Below are 16,186 nucleotides of genomic sequence, written 5' to 3'. Positions count from 1 at the left end.
TTTTCCCCTCATCTATCATTGCTAAAACCCAGAGGTGAAGAACAAAGGCCCTACATACTCCATATTCTAACAAAGCTCTTCAGCAAATGATTCCAGTAACACTGCCTGGGGTTTATTGGGGATCCGGATCATGACAGATTTGCTGCTATAACATGGCTCTTTGCTAGCCCTACTTCCACCACTACTCTGCCACCCTCCTGTCTTTCAGGACAGGGAAACACTTGGCTGAGTGAGCAGTGCCATGCTACCCAAACACAGGCCAGAGAGTTCAAAGAGACTTTCTTATGAAGACTGGAGGCTACTTCAGGGTGTGGAGAATGGCAACTTTTTCCTTGACTATTTGCTGAGCGGAGAGCAAACTCCCAGAGTTGTTCTGATGCTTGGAGTAGTGAGTGTTTTAAGGCCATTGGAGGAACATGCTGGAATGAATCCTAGGGCAGTGCCTACATGGCTCTCTTTCGCTTCACAGTCTTATATGTGTTCTCTGAGGAGATACACTTAAACCCAAAGAGCTAAGATCGAAAGACTTATGAGGATAAAGGCCCAGTGGCATGGGCTTGAAATAGATTGTAGCATAAAGTGTTTGGGAAAAGATGTATCTCATCCCGGTCCTGCAGAGGCCATAGGTAGAAAGCACAAGAGAGTTCCCACAATACCAGCAGTTCCCTGTGAAGAGCCCCAGGTTTACCAGAGAAGCAGCAGCTCTGGGTCTGCCTAATGCACTGCACTAAACAATACACTGCTCAATCCGAAGGTAAATGTGGTGTGTGCACATGGTGGAGGCCTTTGGGAGAGGGTCTCAGTGATGGAGGGTGCTGGGTTAAAGCCAATCTTTCCCCAAACACTACATTGTTAATGGGAAGCCATCTGCATTTGATGGAACTAGATGAAACAGAATGAGTTCAAGAGAGCCTGATATAGTTTGGATGTGGTTTGTCTCCCAAGTTTCATGTGTTGGAAGCTGGGTCCTCAGTGTGGGGGTACTGAAGCTTGGTCCTTAAGAGGTAGGGCCTAGTGAGAGGTAATTGGTAATTGGAGGGTTGCCCTTGGAATGGATTAATGTAGTTCATGTTGAATCCTGGTTAGTTCCTGTGAAAGCAGGTGGCTATAAAAAGAGCAACACTGGCTTTTTCCTGTTCTCTGGCTTTCTCTCTCACCATGTGATCTGTTTTTCACATACACTCTTTCCTTGATGCTCTCTGCATAATTGTGATGCAGCCAGTCTGGGCCCTAACCAGAGATGGAGTTGATGAAGGCTTGTGATCTTGGACTTTCCGCGTTCGTAACTGATAGTAAATAACCTCTTTTCTTTTAAAATTAACTTGTCTCATGTATTTTGTTTGAGCAATGGAAAACCATGCAAAGAAATCCTGCCTTCATTATCCTTTTCCTTCCTCTTCACATTTGAGGAAAGTTAAGTTGGAAAAGGAAGAAGGAGCAGGCGTCTGATACTTAGATCATGAGACGTTCTGGTATCTAATAGATACCATAAATTTGTTAAATCTGCTATGATATCGTTAAGAGAGTTACTGCTCAGTGGGAAGGAGGGAATTGACATAGCTCGTTTAATGGTAATTACTGGGTAAAAATAAGAGTTAAATAATAAACCCAGGGGCACCTAACCACGGAGACACATCCCCAGCTCTTTTTATTTTTTATTTAGAGACAGGGTCTTGCTAAGTTGCTCAGGGCCTTGCTAAGTTGCTGAGGCTGGCTTTGAATTTGCAATCCTCTTGTCTCAGCTTCCAGAACCACTGGAGGGGATTACAAGTGTGTGCTACCAAACTGGGCTATCCCCAACCATTTTAAAAATTTTATTTTGAGATAGGGTCTCACTAAGTTGTCCAGGCTGGCCTTGAACTTACAATTCTTCTGTCTCAGCCCCATCCAGTAGCTGATATTGTATGCCCAAGCCCCACTCCAACATGCAGTAATATAGTCTTTCATTAGGAGTGAGCCTGGAGTGAAACCTCCCACCACATGCAGCAGGGACAAGCTCACTGCTTACTTCAAGACACCTGACTTGCATATGCTCTTCACGGCACAACACATCAGGGTTCCCTTTCTCTGCAGGTGTAGCACCAAGTGAAGGTTAATCAGCACATAATGCTGATGTGTGGAAAACAGACTTTATTACACTTTGTGAGTGCTACCTGATATTGACTGAAGCATCGTGGAAAAAAAAGCTTAATATGCCATGCATATTTGCAATGCAATGTACTGTCATTACTGTGAAGGATGTATGGGAACTTTGGTTGAAAATGAAGCACTTTTCCAATCGCATTTTGCACAGGAATATTTTCATGGGATTTGCAGACATGAAGCACACTGTCCAAATCATCAAGACACATTTCAGATATTTTCTAGGATCAGCTGCTAAGTTATGATTCAGACACATGCCCTAATGCAAATTCAGTTCAATTTGTACCTGCCATGTTTAACGGTGTGTGTATGTGTGTGTGTGTCTGCTCTCCTGCAAGCAAGACAGCCAAAGAGACTGGACAGGGAAATGAAATGTCCCAAAATGTCATCAAGTTGACCTCACCCATTTGTAAAATTGGCATCCTGAGCACTATGATAAGCTTAGGTGGCAAATACTTAATTGTCGCTTAAAAAAAAAAAGTCCCACATATGAGGTCTTACAAATAAGACTTCACTCAGAGCTCCCCCTCACCCAGCGTATTTGAGACAGTCAGTCTCGTAAATCTCACATCAACTCAGTTTGGCCTCCAAACCAAATCTACCTTAATGTTATTTGTGGATATAGATTGCTGTCTTTTTCATTACCATTATCAAATGATGCATTTGTGGCTCAGCTTGGAGCTCCTTGACCCATTAAGTGGATTAGATTGCTGGTTGCCTTTGTCCTTCCAGCTCTTGTTTTATCCTCAACTATCCTACCCTTTTATTCTATGTCTATAATTTACATGCATTATCATGTGTGGAATGCACATGCACGTGCCTGTAATGCCAATTAGCCCAACAACCCTAGTCCTTCTGTTTTATGAGGACTGTGTTCAAATCTCTTATCAGAGTCATCAATCCTTCCCTGTAGCAGCAGCAGTATCTGAAATCCTCTGAGAAATGGCATGTCACAAACTCAGCTCAGGGCTCCTTGTAGAGCTACACTCAGCAAATTGAAGATCATGCTCCCTATTAAGCTCCTGGCTGGTGCATCATGGTAAATTCATTTTCAGGAGCAGCTTAGGTCCCCTCCCCTTTTCTGTCTTATGCATGATAATCACTCTTTCAGCCCACAGGAGCTCATGCAGAAAAAATCAGTCCGGGATAAGACTTGATGATGTTATTAACAAAAAAAAAGTATTGCTGCTCTATTTTTGGGAAAAATAAATAAGAGGGATACAAAGTCCAAGGATTGAGACATGCCTTTGAAACCAAAGGATGGCTCCAGCAAGGTTGGCAGCAGATATAATCAGCTTCCAGTTTTATTCCATTAAATATTAATTGAGGGTCTATCATGTGCCGGGTCCCATGCTAGGTATTGGAGATGCAGCAGATGCAGCAGTGAGCAAGACAGAGGCTCACAGCAGCACTTAGTCAAGTTAGACAAGTAGACAAAGTTAAACAAGTAATCTTAGTAATGAGAGTAGCCATTGCTCTGACATAAGTACTTATTATATGAATTAAAAGGGATATCTCAGCATTCTAGGGGAGTCAAGGAAAACTGCCTAAAGAGAAGTGACATTTCAGCTGCAATTTGGCGGAGATGAATTGTTTTCCTGGAAGAGCTCCATGTTCGCGGTAGGCAACAAGGAAAACTTAGTAATTTTTCTGCAAGATGGCTAACATGAATCCCTTTCCTCATCATACCAAGAAGTGGCTCGATTTTCTTCCCTTGCATCTGGGCTGTTTTTGGTGACCTGGCTTAATAAATGGCAGAAGTGATATTCTGGAACTTTCATTTTTGGACAAAGCCAGTGACCAAATAAGAAATTCAGGTATTCTGAGGCCACCCTGCTGTGAGACGCTGATGCAATGGAGGAAAGGAAAAAGAGAGGAGAGAGTGAGCACCGGAGAGTGAGCGCAGCTTCAGATGTGAAAGGGAGGGAACATCTCTACCTATCACAGCTGCTCCCGCTGGTGCCCTGGAATGAGCTGTGTCTTCTCTGAATGCCTGATCTACAAAATATCATGCCTATTAGAAGCCACTCAACTCTGAGTGACTCGCCATGTACTAATAATTAATTAGAAGAGAATTGGTACCATTTGAACAAGTGCACCTGAGGGACTATGTCTGAGGAGCCTCCTCACTGTCTAAACCTGGTTGAGATGATGAGACCCTACACTTTCAAAAACCCAAACCTAACACCATAACGGGAGGGGATACTTGGAGCTATTAGGAGAAGTGAGTGTATTTTGTATGTTGGAGACATATAAATCACTAGTGGCTAGAAGGTGGACTGCGGTAGCAACTCTCTAAAGATGGATTTCCAAAGAACCAAGCATCCCTATATTTGTGCCTTTATATAACCCTCTCCCTTTGACTCTGAACCCTGATGACTTTGCCAGCAAGATACATCAGAAACAATAATTTCTGAGGCCTGAAATCTACTACCTTTTGCCTGATTCTCTTATAATGTTTGTTTTTCTGATTTTTACCTCTTAAACTGAGCTGCCATGAAGTCCAGCTACAAGGAGCCCAAACCTCATAGAGATCATGGGTAAGTACTTTTGTTTAAATCCCCACTTGATTCCTAGTATTTAGTTAGCATCAACTCTCACCAGTGAATGAGCCATCTTGGATGTTCAGCCCTGTCAAACTTTGGATAGCTATGGTTCTGTCTGATATGTGAGATACCAAGAGAGAACCATATATCTCGGTTCAATTACTTGAGAGCTATGAAAGGTAATAATTCTTGATTTAAACCACTAAGTTTTGGGGTGATTTATTGTACATCAATAGATAGCAAAGAGAGAAACCACAACAAGTATCTTTTTTTTAAAGAGAGAGAGAGAGAGAGAGGAGAGAGAGAGAGAGAGAACTTTTAATATTTATTTTTTAGTTCTCGGCGGACACAACATCTTTGTTGGTATGTGGTGCTGAGGATCGAACCCGGGTCGCACGCATGCCAGGCAAGCGTGCTACCGCTTGAGCCACATCCCCAGCCCCACAACAAGTATCTAATTAGGAAGTATTCATTAGACAACCAACTGAGCTAGAAAAACTTAGATGAGATCAACTAAAAAAGTTTTGCAAAATTAAAATGTAGCATTCCAGGTGCTGAAAGGCAAATGAACTCTTTTAGGGTAGTTGTAAATCATTTGCAAATTATCTCACTATCATTGATCACAATTTAATTTTGTTCTACTTCAACATTTGATTGTGTTCTTCCCTGATTCATTTTGAGAAGTGAAAAATGGAAAAAAATGTTTTTCAGGTATTCCTCTTCTGTATTTGTTAGCAAGTAAAGTATTAGTCAATCGACTAGCAAATGAAAGTTTAATGATCTCATATACTTTGTATAGTCTTTATTCTTAGGTACCTTAAGTGTTTGCCAGTATAGTAGTGCTAGTCAGTGATTGGGAAAACACAAAGCTCTGAGCAAGAGGAGGTAAAATCTATCATAATGACTGGCACATGGTAGATTCATGGCCATTTTCTATTGAATGAATCATGGGGGATGTCAGTGTCAAGTGGTGATCAAGTTCAGGTACAGCTGTACTTTCTTCAGATCTTGATTATATATGCCTTAGGAGCTGGCCTGCAAATATGAAAACTCTTTAGTCAGTGTCAGGATCAGGGAGGTCAGGACTAATAATGTTTCGTGTGTGTGTGTGTGTGTGTGTGTGTGTGTGTGTGTGTGTGTGTACAAAATCTTGCCTTCCTCTCATCCATCTTCCTTTTTTTTTTTTGTGCAAGGAAATGTGTGGGAAGTTGTAGAGTTTATATAAATGTCTGTTCCAAGCTTGAGCTCTTAAGGATGTCTAAGATTCTGGATTACTCAATTCTTCCTCTTTAAAAGGCTGAGAGAAACAGTACACCGAGGAGCCGTTTAAACATTAGCAGGAGAGGTTCTCAATAAATACAAAAGAGGATGCAGTAAAATACGCCTAAGCACTTCATTGAATGGAATTCTTATGTGGCCAGAGACCTAGAGGCTGGTTCAAACATAAATAACAGGTTATTTATGCCTCTAATATCTAAAGATCCAACTCCCCAACTTATGTAACACGTTGCCTGCAATTCCATAATTAAGAGCATCTCTTTGGAATTGGCATACTATTCCTGAGATGTTAGTTTGCAAACATATTACACAAAAGGTTTAATTAACCATGGAGAAATCAATAGAGAACAAGATCATGAGACTATGGACCAATCGGAGGTGAGGATCAGGAATGGAGGAGTGAGGCTGGAATCACCTGGATCTCTGTTGGACAGATGAAGACTGGAAAGAACTCGAATCCGGAACCCCATGTGCCGAGGGCAAGCAAGGGAGCAGGCAGCGGACGTGGAGCCCATACTTCACACCTTTGCTCAAAACTTGCCCTAAAATGATGAATCAGAGGAGTTTTAACGAATCTGTCAAGATAGGAACATAGGACAATGGGAAGGAAATGGTGAAAATATGGGGAGAAGACAGGCACCACTTTGTGTCACTCTTCAGCATATTCACAAGCATGACTAAATTTTGTCTCTAAGAACTGTTTTCAAGACCCACTGGGCCTTTCTAATTTTATTTTCACTTATTGACCTTAGCTCTGACCTCAGAGAGGAGGTGTTATCTTCTAGTAGCCGTATCTCTCTGTGCTTGCCCAGGTTGGTTCAGAAGATAGAAACTGGTCTTGCACAGGGAATCCTAGGCCACTGTCTTGACCCCATGAGTCTCACCAGCACCGTAGGAGGAGGAAGGCAGTTTTTAAAGCCTCCTTAATTGGATAACCACTCATATTCCTTTTATCTTCCTGATGACCCATATCCTGTAATAAAAAAATAAAAAGACCGGAGATGCAGGACAAATAAGCCTGCCCTCCTAATATCACTTCCCCGTTAGCCCTGGCTGTGCTTGCAGGTAGATAACAGGTGTGCTCGACATTTGGCAGCAATGATCATCTACCTCCCCACAACTAGACAGTATTGGAAAAATGCTAAGATTGCAGAAATCCCAGGCACTTCGTCTTTATCTAATTATAACGTAAACCTGAGGAAAACATAGACATGACTCTCAAAGAAAAACAGAAGATGTCCTTGGATTTAAATGAGCCACCCTAAAGATGGTGTCAAAGGAAGGAAGAAATCAAGGAAACATACTAGTTATGAAAAACTTTTTTTCAGTGACAGGTTCCTATTAGCTTAAAGTAAAAAAGGGGGAACTTATTATTCAAATGCCAGGGAGTCTCATGAAATCCCAGCAGATGTGTTCCGGGGACAGCAGGAACAAGGGACAAAGCTCATCCCAATGACCTCTGTCTTCATTTTTCCTTTGCTATCATCAGTTTCTCTCTCATTTTTTTTTCCCTTTGGATTGGTGTATTCTGTGTCCTGAAGACAGGGTAGGAAACAGTCATGGAGGGTTCTGAGCTTTACAGAATGTGCAACAGAAAGATGCTGAAGGAAACTGGCCTGGGGTCTGAGAATTGTAGGAAGAGGCTCTGTGGGCTTACCCAGATCAGGGGTCAACTGCGACCTGGGGCACAGCCCTGTGGTGTGAAACAGCTGTGTTGATGAAACCATGTGAACGGTGGCAGTGGGGGTGTGAGGGCAGGAAAGGGGTTACTGCTTCCAGGAAAGCCAAAGAGCTGGGCAGGCCAACAATGGAGCCAAATAGAAAGGCAAACCAAAACGGTGGGCATCGTAGGACCACAATGCAACCATTACATCAAGAACTGAGTGCTCCCCATGTGCTGTACAAGTATCCCTCTATTTAAAGCTTCTCAATGAAGATGTTTGTTTAATCCTAACTGAGACCTAAATTCTCACAGACACTGAAGCGTCTTCCCACCAGTCCTGACTTTCAAACATGCCACTTTGCTATTTCACTTGCTCTCCAAATGACATTGGGAAGGGAGCAGGAGCTTGGTCCCCCACCTACAGCCCTATTCTTCCACCTGTCGTGGTTCTCTCTACTTCTCTCAGTGTTTCCTGGGATGGAGGGGAGGAGTATTTAGGAGCAATGTCACCAGGAACCACTTTTACTATCAGCAGGTGCTAAAGATTCACTCTGATGTTTAATCATCCATGGAAACCATTTGTTTAAGCAATTAAGAATTTGGGTATAGGGCATTTCTAGGGATTAATGAACAGGTGGTAAAAACTGACTGCTTATAGCCTTGTCAAGGGCTGTTTATCAGCAGAAAATGAGCTGCTTCAAGGTGGAGGATGATATTTATCTGGAATATTAGGTGAACAAGGGCATACATACATTTTGAAGTGATTCAAGGATGACAATATAGTGAAAGCATATCTCAGTTTGCTGTTGGAAGGATTTTGTTCTTGTTTTAAACACAGGGTGCTCTCTATAAAGATATTTTTCTTTAAGTTTACCATCAGAAAGAAAATCATGCAATCATAAAGAAGTTTTAGTTACACAGATTCAGCACTGTTGTGCAGATATCTAAGGTCCAGCAGGAATATGGGGGTGGTGTGAGGCAGTGGAAAGAATAAGAGAAATTGGGACTAGGGTTCTACATCTGACTATTCCTTACCTTTGTGCTCAAGGATAACCTTCTTTTTTCGAAGTTTATTCATGTACAACATAAAGTACGTGCAAGGAGTGATCCAGAAGGTACTTTTAATTCTGCTACTTTACAAGTAGAACCCCAGTCTATTATCATTGAGGTACCAAATAAAAATTGATTCAATCAGAAATAAGATACTATATGTACATAATGTGATTTTTTTCTAAGGCAGTCAAAGAGTTCTGCACATACAGGTCATACAGTGTACTTAGCAATTTGATGACTTGATGGAATTGCTTTGAAATGCTATGCTTCTACCCTTGCTGATCCTGCCTTAGTGCCTAATATGCTCATCTGGCTGTGTTTTAATTGATCCTGTCCAAGGCAAGTTTTTACTATTAGAAAATCAGAAAGGGTAACCTCTCTGATTCTCATTGGGATATTCTCAATGGGAAAATTTTATGTGATGGTTATGCCACATTTTGAACCATATTTAGAAGACAGTTCTGAATAACGGAGGTGCTCTTGGCAAAGGGAGTTGACCTGGGTCAGAATAGCCTTGGGAAACTTGTTGGGCTGCAAGGGAAGACACATAAGGACGGGACATTGAGGACACATGGGCTACCTGCCCAGGTTACAGTGCAACTTGGTCTGCTGGAACAGAAGTGGCTCCCCATTACAAAAGGTAAGTCAGGAGCTCAGGTCTCTTTCTGGAATTCCAGTCTGATGACATTCCATTCTTCAGGGAGCAGTCTTCCCCCTTCAAGGATGTATATTGCATTTTGAGAAACCAGAAGCCACATATTGAATGTGCACGTTCGATACAAACACTTAACACACCTAGTTCCCTGAAGCACACGTTATTATCACTCTTTAGCAAATGAGGACGTTGAGGCTTACCTAGGATGAATCTCTTTTCCAAGATCATGCAGCTGAGCTTGGATCTATCTATTCCTTGTCTGTCTGACTTCGGAACCTGTGTATCACACAGTTTCTCCTGGAGAAAACACAACACAACAGATAATCTGTCTCCAACTATCTGGGAATAAACTATGAGTTTAAGTACTTAATTTTAACCCTGAGTGGAAGGTAACACTTAATATGGTGTTCACTATATGCCAGTTATGGTCCCAAGTACTTTACACATGTGAACTCATTTAATGGATGTGCCCTGACAGTAGCTACTATTTATTAAGTCCATTTTATGGAGGGAAAACAGAGTCACTGAGGGGCTGAATGATATGCCCAAGATTCTACAGGTAGTGGTTGGTTGATTTAAACCCTCAAGACAGCTGTAATATATGGTCTTAGTGTCTTTTTTTGCGGAGTCGGGGAGGTACCAGGGATTGAACTCAGGGGCTCATCTGAGCCAAATCTCAAGCTGCATTTTGCATTTTATTTAGAGACAGTCTCACTGAGTTGCTTAGTGCCTCGCCTTGCTGGGACTGGCTTTTAACTCTGGAACCTCTTGCCTCAGCCTCCTGAGCTGCTGGGATTATAGTCATGTGCCACCCAGACTTAGTGCCTTTTTGATTATTTTTCCTTTCTGATTTTGGAAGGTAATCAATTGAAAAAGAAAAGAAAATTTTGGATATAAGAGCAGTTTAACCTCTACACCACATGGTCTAATTGTCTTGTGGGGCTGGGCAGTAAGAAGAGAATGTGAATTTTCTTCATGATCTCATTCTCCACTGGAGAGGCTGCAGGGCAGGCACACAGCCTGTTCTCACTCAGAAACAGTGGGAGTCACCTCTGGCAAGGGAAGCAAAGGACAGAAACATGAGCTGCCATCAATTGATTTCTTTTTAAACATTAGAAGGGAAAAAAATAGGCAGATGATAACTCAGCACTTTAAAGCATTGCAGATTGGGATGGTGTCTAATCAAATCTCTAGAATAAAGCAGGCAGAGTTATAGGGGACAGAGAGGATACCTAGAGGTCATTGCACACTGAGCGTCCTGACTGCCTTAACTCCTTTAATTTTTCCGAAAGCTAATAAAATGAGGAGGGAGGAGACTCTATGGAGTGGAAAGAGAGCCTGGGGGTTGCAAAGTTAGGAGACATAAAAATTTCTTAGCCATCTAACTGACTCTGGGGTCTATGAGTCAGCAACATGGTACAAAAAAGAAAGAAAGGAAAAAGGAAAAGTGGGCCTGATCATGTTTGTACCATAAGAAATAAAGTATGCAGAATAAAGAGTATCAGAGGTGACAGTTTCCTTCTACTCTGTATAGGTCAGAGTCAACTGGAATAGTGAGGGAGTTTATCAGTTCTGTGCTCCAATTTAGAGAGAGCACAACTGGAATGGAGTCACCAGAATACTTCCAACCAGGAGCCCGAAACTGAAGGGAGGATTATGATGGGGGAGGGGAGAGGAGGGAGGGCTAGGAAAGAAGTTTCCTCCAAGAGATGGGACAGAAGGTAAAGAGCATGGGCACCAAGGGATGGCTCTGCCTAGAAAATCAAGAGGAAACACTTACCACCACTCAAGGTAATAGAACTTTTGCAACCAAGTACTGTTGGTAGTTGAATTTTGCTATAGTAACTAGAAGTTGATTTACCCTGACTACCCTTCTTAAACTTGCACTCCCTACTGAACCTCCATCTTTATATTTAATTTTCCTTTATAGTCTTTGGCAACAATTGGTTTGCTTCATTTATTTATGATCATAGAGAATAGAAAGTGCACTCCTTAAGGGTATTCATCATCCATTTTCATTTTGTTGTATTCCCACGGCTTGGAACTGGACCTGACACAGAGGACATGCTCAGAAGGGATGAATGAATGAATAAATGAGACGTCAGCAGCAGAAGCAGTGATATCTGAGGAGATGGTGCGGTATGTGCGCCTCATGTCTCTGACCACAGGAGATTGGGAATATCTGTCAGGAGGAGGTTGAGTTACACGACAATTACTAGACCAGTAGTTTTCTGATACTGCAGGGAGATGAAGAGAAAGGAGGCAAATAGCTTTCTGAGGATTTAAGTTATGGCTCTGAGCTATTGCTGCAAACTGGCCAGCACAAACTATAGAGTGAAAACACGAAGGGTTTTAATTGTGGAGGAACTAACAATTTGGTGGACAAGGAACTCTTTAGATGATTATAAACTTAGTTTTCATGGTCTTTGGTGACAGGAGAGATTTTAAAAACACTTTATTTGGTGAAGCTTATTTTATCTTTGAATGCACTAGAGCAGAATCCTTCCTTTGCCTCTTCCTAGAGCCAGGTGATTGCTGGCACTCCTAGACATGCCTTGGTTTGTAGACACATCACTCCAACCTCTGGCTCTGTGGTCACATGGCATTCTCCGTGTGTGTGTGTGTGTGTGTGTGTGTGTGTGTGTATGTGTGTGTTTTCTATCTCTGTGTCCAAATTTTTCTTTTCTTATAAGGAAACCAGTCATTGAATGAGGGCTTGCCCTAATTCATTATACCTCATCTTAATCTGATTTCATATGTAAGAACGATGTTTTCAAATAAGGTTGATTCATTGTTATTGGGAGTTAGGACTTGAACATCTTTCTTTTCTGGTGGTTTTGGGGCAACATAATTATACCCACTGCAAGAAGATATCAAAACACAAGAGAAGGCATCTGAGGCCTGAAACAGTCTTCCTGGAAATCAAATCATGTCCCACACTAGTTTAAGGAGATTTCATGGCTAGCAGGAATAGGGCTCCTCCTACTGATTCCAAACCATGGTCAGAAATTATAGAAGAGTGCACTCTTCCAATCTTTAACATAGTGGGTAAAGTAAACATATAGAAAGTAAAACAATTTAATTTCAAAGTTCCTGCTTGGATTTTTTTGTGTAGCTGTTAGGTAAGACTCTTGAGGCAAATTTTCTGCAATGGGATTCTTCTTGATATTACGGTTGTTTCTCTTTGAATAAGAATGAGAATGGTAAAACTTGTTCCTTTTCTCTTGTCTATGACTGTTCAGGTTCAAGCTGATTTAAAGTACTATAATTTATTTCTTCTTTCATTCACTCAACAATGACTTACTGAGATTCTATTACATGCCAGATACTCAAATGTTTGGCTAAAAGTTCTTTACACCAAAGATCGCGACCACTGTCAATTATTAATTTTTAAAGCCTATCAATGTTAAAAAAATATAAAAGGACATAGAAAATTTGAAATCTGTACTGAAAATGGGAATATGCAGATACTGTGAGCTGGCATGAAGGAGGTCTTCGTGATTTCTCTGAAGGTGCTGCGGACATAGCAGCAAATACAGCAAGAAGGAGAATAGATTTCCTTAAGGTGTCTAGAAAAAAAAGCCAATGCTCTTCTTTTTTTTTCCCTCTGGATATGAATGAGGGTATATTGTTGTCCCAATCACTGACCATGAGGATATGAGTCCTAAGAGGAAGTCAATGCTTTGTTCAGCAGAAAGAAGAAAAGAGCTGAGTCTCTGATGACATTGTTGAATAACAGAACTAACCAAACCTCAAATTAGGACATTCTGTATTATGAGAAAATAACATTTCAAAGTGAACACTGAATTGGGTTAGAACTGGATATTGATTTCTTATTAACTAAAGGATCTAAGCGACACTGGCTTCACTTTCCTTGTATTATCATCTCCTCCTCTCCCAATCAGCAGTTGTACTTTACGTATGGTCAACTTTGGTCTGAAAACTATTAAATGGAAGATTCCAGAAATAGACAATTTATAAGTCTTAAACATTTTTTTATTGCAGTATATTACTATAATTGTCCCATTTTATTATTAGTGATTGTTGTTAATCTCTTACTGTGCCTCATCTATAAATTTAACTTTATCATAGGTATGTATAAATAGGAAAAAAAAAACATATATAGAGGAAGGGACTTTCTGAGGTTTCAGGCATCCATGGATCATCTTGGAATGGATCTCCACCCCTTTCCATATGAAAACCACAAGTAAATAAAGGGGAGTGGCACCACTCTCCTTGACAAGTTCTGTCTTATTTTTCTTCTCTTTTTTTTTTTTTAAATAGTACTATGGATCAAAACAGACTCACCTTTAGTAAACAAGTGCTCTACTACTAAGCTGCATTCCCAGCCCAGTATCTGTCTTTGCTGTGGCTTATTGTGGGAAATTTTTATTGTTGTACTTTGAGAAAAGAGACATTTGGTGAGAGATCATCTGTGGACAAGGATGCAAGGTTGGGAATTGCTTTGTGCATTGAAAAGAACTGCTGTCAATAGCTTAGCTTTTTTTTTTTTTCCTTCGTTTGAGCTTTTTCTGTAAGACACACAGTTTAAAAACCTCCCTCTTCCTTTTTAGTAATCCTCCTCAGTTGCCTTCATTTTAGTACCATCTCAATAGCCTTGAGCAATGTGGTGAAATCCTGGAAAACAGATGAGGGACATAAGGAGAATTCTATGATTCTGTCAAAGGTGGAGCTCAGATCAAGTCTCAAGCCTGGATGAGAGATTCACATGGAAATTGTGCTTCTCAAGTGGTCAAAGAACTGTATGTTTGTGATGAAATTCCTCCCATCCTTTGTATTTTGAATTTATTCAGGCATAGAGAATAAATGAATGATAAGAGCAAAATTCATATACAGAATGGGGATTGACAATTAAGTAGGTGACTTGGGTCTTGAAGGTTTCCTTCACTAGTAAGAATTTTTTGTGAGCAACCAGAGCAACCGTGGTGATGTAAAGTGTTAGGGTCCCTAAACAAGTCAAGATGGCACCTGGCATTTTGCCAGAGGGAATGGTTTGTGAAGTAACGCCATGGAGCCATTAACTGTGGAGATTCTTTAATGACTGACTGCTGTGTCTAGATGATGTCAACTAAGTTAAACTGTGTGTAATCATTAAGATGATGAGGACTCCTTGTTGGTTGACTGCTGTATCTAGTTTATGTTAATTAAGATAAGCTGTGTGTAATTAGTTAAGTATATAGACCTCTGCTGTCCTGCAATAAAGCGGCTCCCGCTCCCGCTGTATCAACCTTCACAAGTTCCTTGTCACTTGCCCCCCCCCCTTTATTTCGCCCAGCCAGACTGCGGCAGTAAAGAAGGAAGCATCGCTGGGCTGGGGTTGTGGCTCAGCGGTAGAGTGCTCACCTAGCATGTGCAAGGCTCTGGGATCCATCCTCAGCACCACATAAAAATAAACAAATAAAATAAAGGTATTGTGCCCAAATATAACTAAAAATTTTTTTTAAAAAAGAAAACCAATGAATTTTCCCTGCCACATAGTTGGTTGGTTTCATTCATTTTCTTTAGTCAGGACTTGACTAAACATTTTTATTTAAAATCACCAAAAAGTTAATATCAGTTCAGAACTTATCAGAGTTTGTGAGATGGATTTTAATTTATTTTTACTGAGTATTGATTAAGGGCATGGGAACAACTGAGGATGACATTTAGAAGTTCAAATTGAAATGTCAGTAGTGATAAGGCCAGAGGATTCATTTAATCACCTTATATCATAGACAAGGAGTCAGAAATCAAGAGTCTCATTGTGACTGGGTTTCTGCTGGTCAGAAGAAGATAAGATGTGAGTTCAGGTCTCATCAAGAGACCTTGAGTGATCTTCTTTTCTGATGGAACCTCTAGTGGAGGTTTTCCTGAGCCACCCTTGATTCTCTAATCACTAAAATCTCAGATGACATTCTGGAAAAGAGATCAGAAGCTACAGAATATTAGAGCTCAATGAAGGCTTGCATATCGTCTAGTAACTAAGCTAGACTCTATTCCAAACACCCATTTTATAGGGAGAAAAACTGGGGTCCAAAGAGACATTGTGATTAGATTCCTACCATCATCCAGAGATAGAGCTGGGACTGGAACTTGGATCTCCTGGTGGAGCTCAATGCTGTCTTTTACTGTTTTCTTTTAGATGAAATAATTTTTGTCATTCCATCTTAATCTCTTTTTGTTCTTATAAGCCATAACTCTTGTTTTGTTAGTCATCGGTTTGTATTCATACACCTTTGACTTCTCACAGTCTATGCTCAAGTGATATTATACTACCACTTCACACATAGCAAAAGATCATTACTTCTCTCCGTTCCCAGCCTTAATGCTATTGCTGTTATACATTTTACTTAGGCCTATGCCATAAGCCCACAATACATTGTTATTATTTATGTTTGAACAATTCTATTTTACAGGGGTTAAATAATAAGAAAAGACTTACATATTTACACATGTAGTTACTTTTTCCTGTGGAATTTATTCCTTTGTGTTTATCCATATTTTCTTTTTTTTTTTTTTTAATATGTGGTACTGGGGATTGAACCCAGGGCCTTATGCATGTAAGGCAAGCACTCTACCAACTGAGCTATATCACCATCCCTATATCCATATTTTCATGTGGTATTCTTATTCTTATTTATTTATTTATTTTTGGTGGCACTTTTAAAAAATAGTTCTGGAGAAGTCTTTTTCCTCTTACATTTTTGAAGGATATTTTTGCTGGATATGATATTCTATGTTGACAAACTCTTGATCTCTCTAAGCTTTCAAGTTTGTCTCTTCAATACAAGTCCGCTGGGCTCTGCTTGCGTTCTCCTTCTTTGAGCTGCATCTTGAAAACTCTCTCAA

At 40.6% G+C, this 16,186-nt stretch overlaps 1 non-coding gene across 1 annotated transcript; it reads right to left on the bottom strand.

Moving 5' to 3' along the window:
- Window positions 1-15,860: 15,860 nt before the first annotated feature.
- Window positions 15,861-15,933, bottom strand: Trnav-uac (transfer RNA valine (anticodon UAC)). The gene has a single exon. It is a non-coding gene; the product is annotated as a tRNA-Val (tRNA).
- Between the last annotated feature and the right edge of the window lie 253 nt (window positions 15,934-16,186).

This window comes from Urocitellus parryii, chromosome 14 (genome assembly GCF_045843805.1).
Source record: "Urocitellus parryii isolate mUroPar1 chromosome 14, mUroPar1.hap1, whole genome shotgun sequence".
NCBI lineage: Eukaryota > Metazoa > Chordata > Mammalia > Rodentia > Sciuridae > Urocitellus > Urocitellus parryii.
This window is presented reverse-complemented; position numbering and strand designations above follow the sequence as displayed.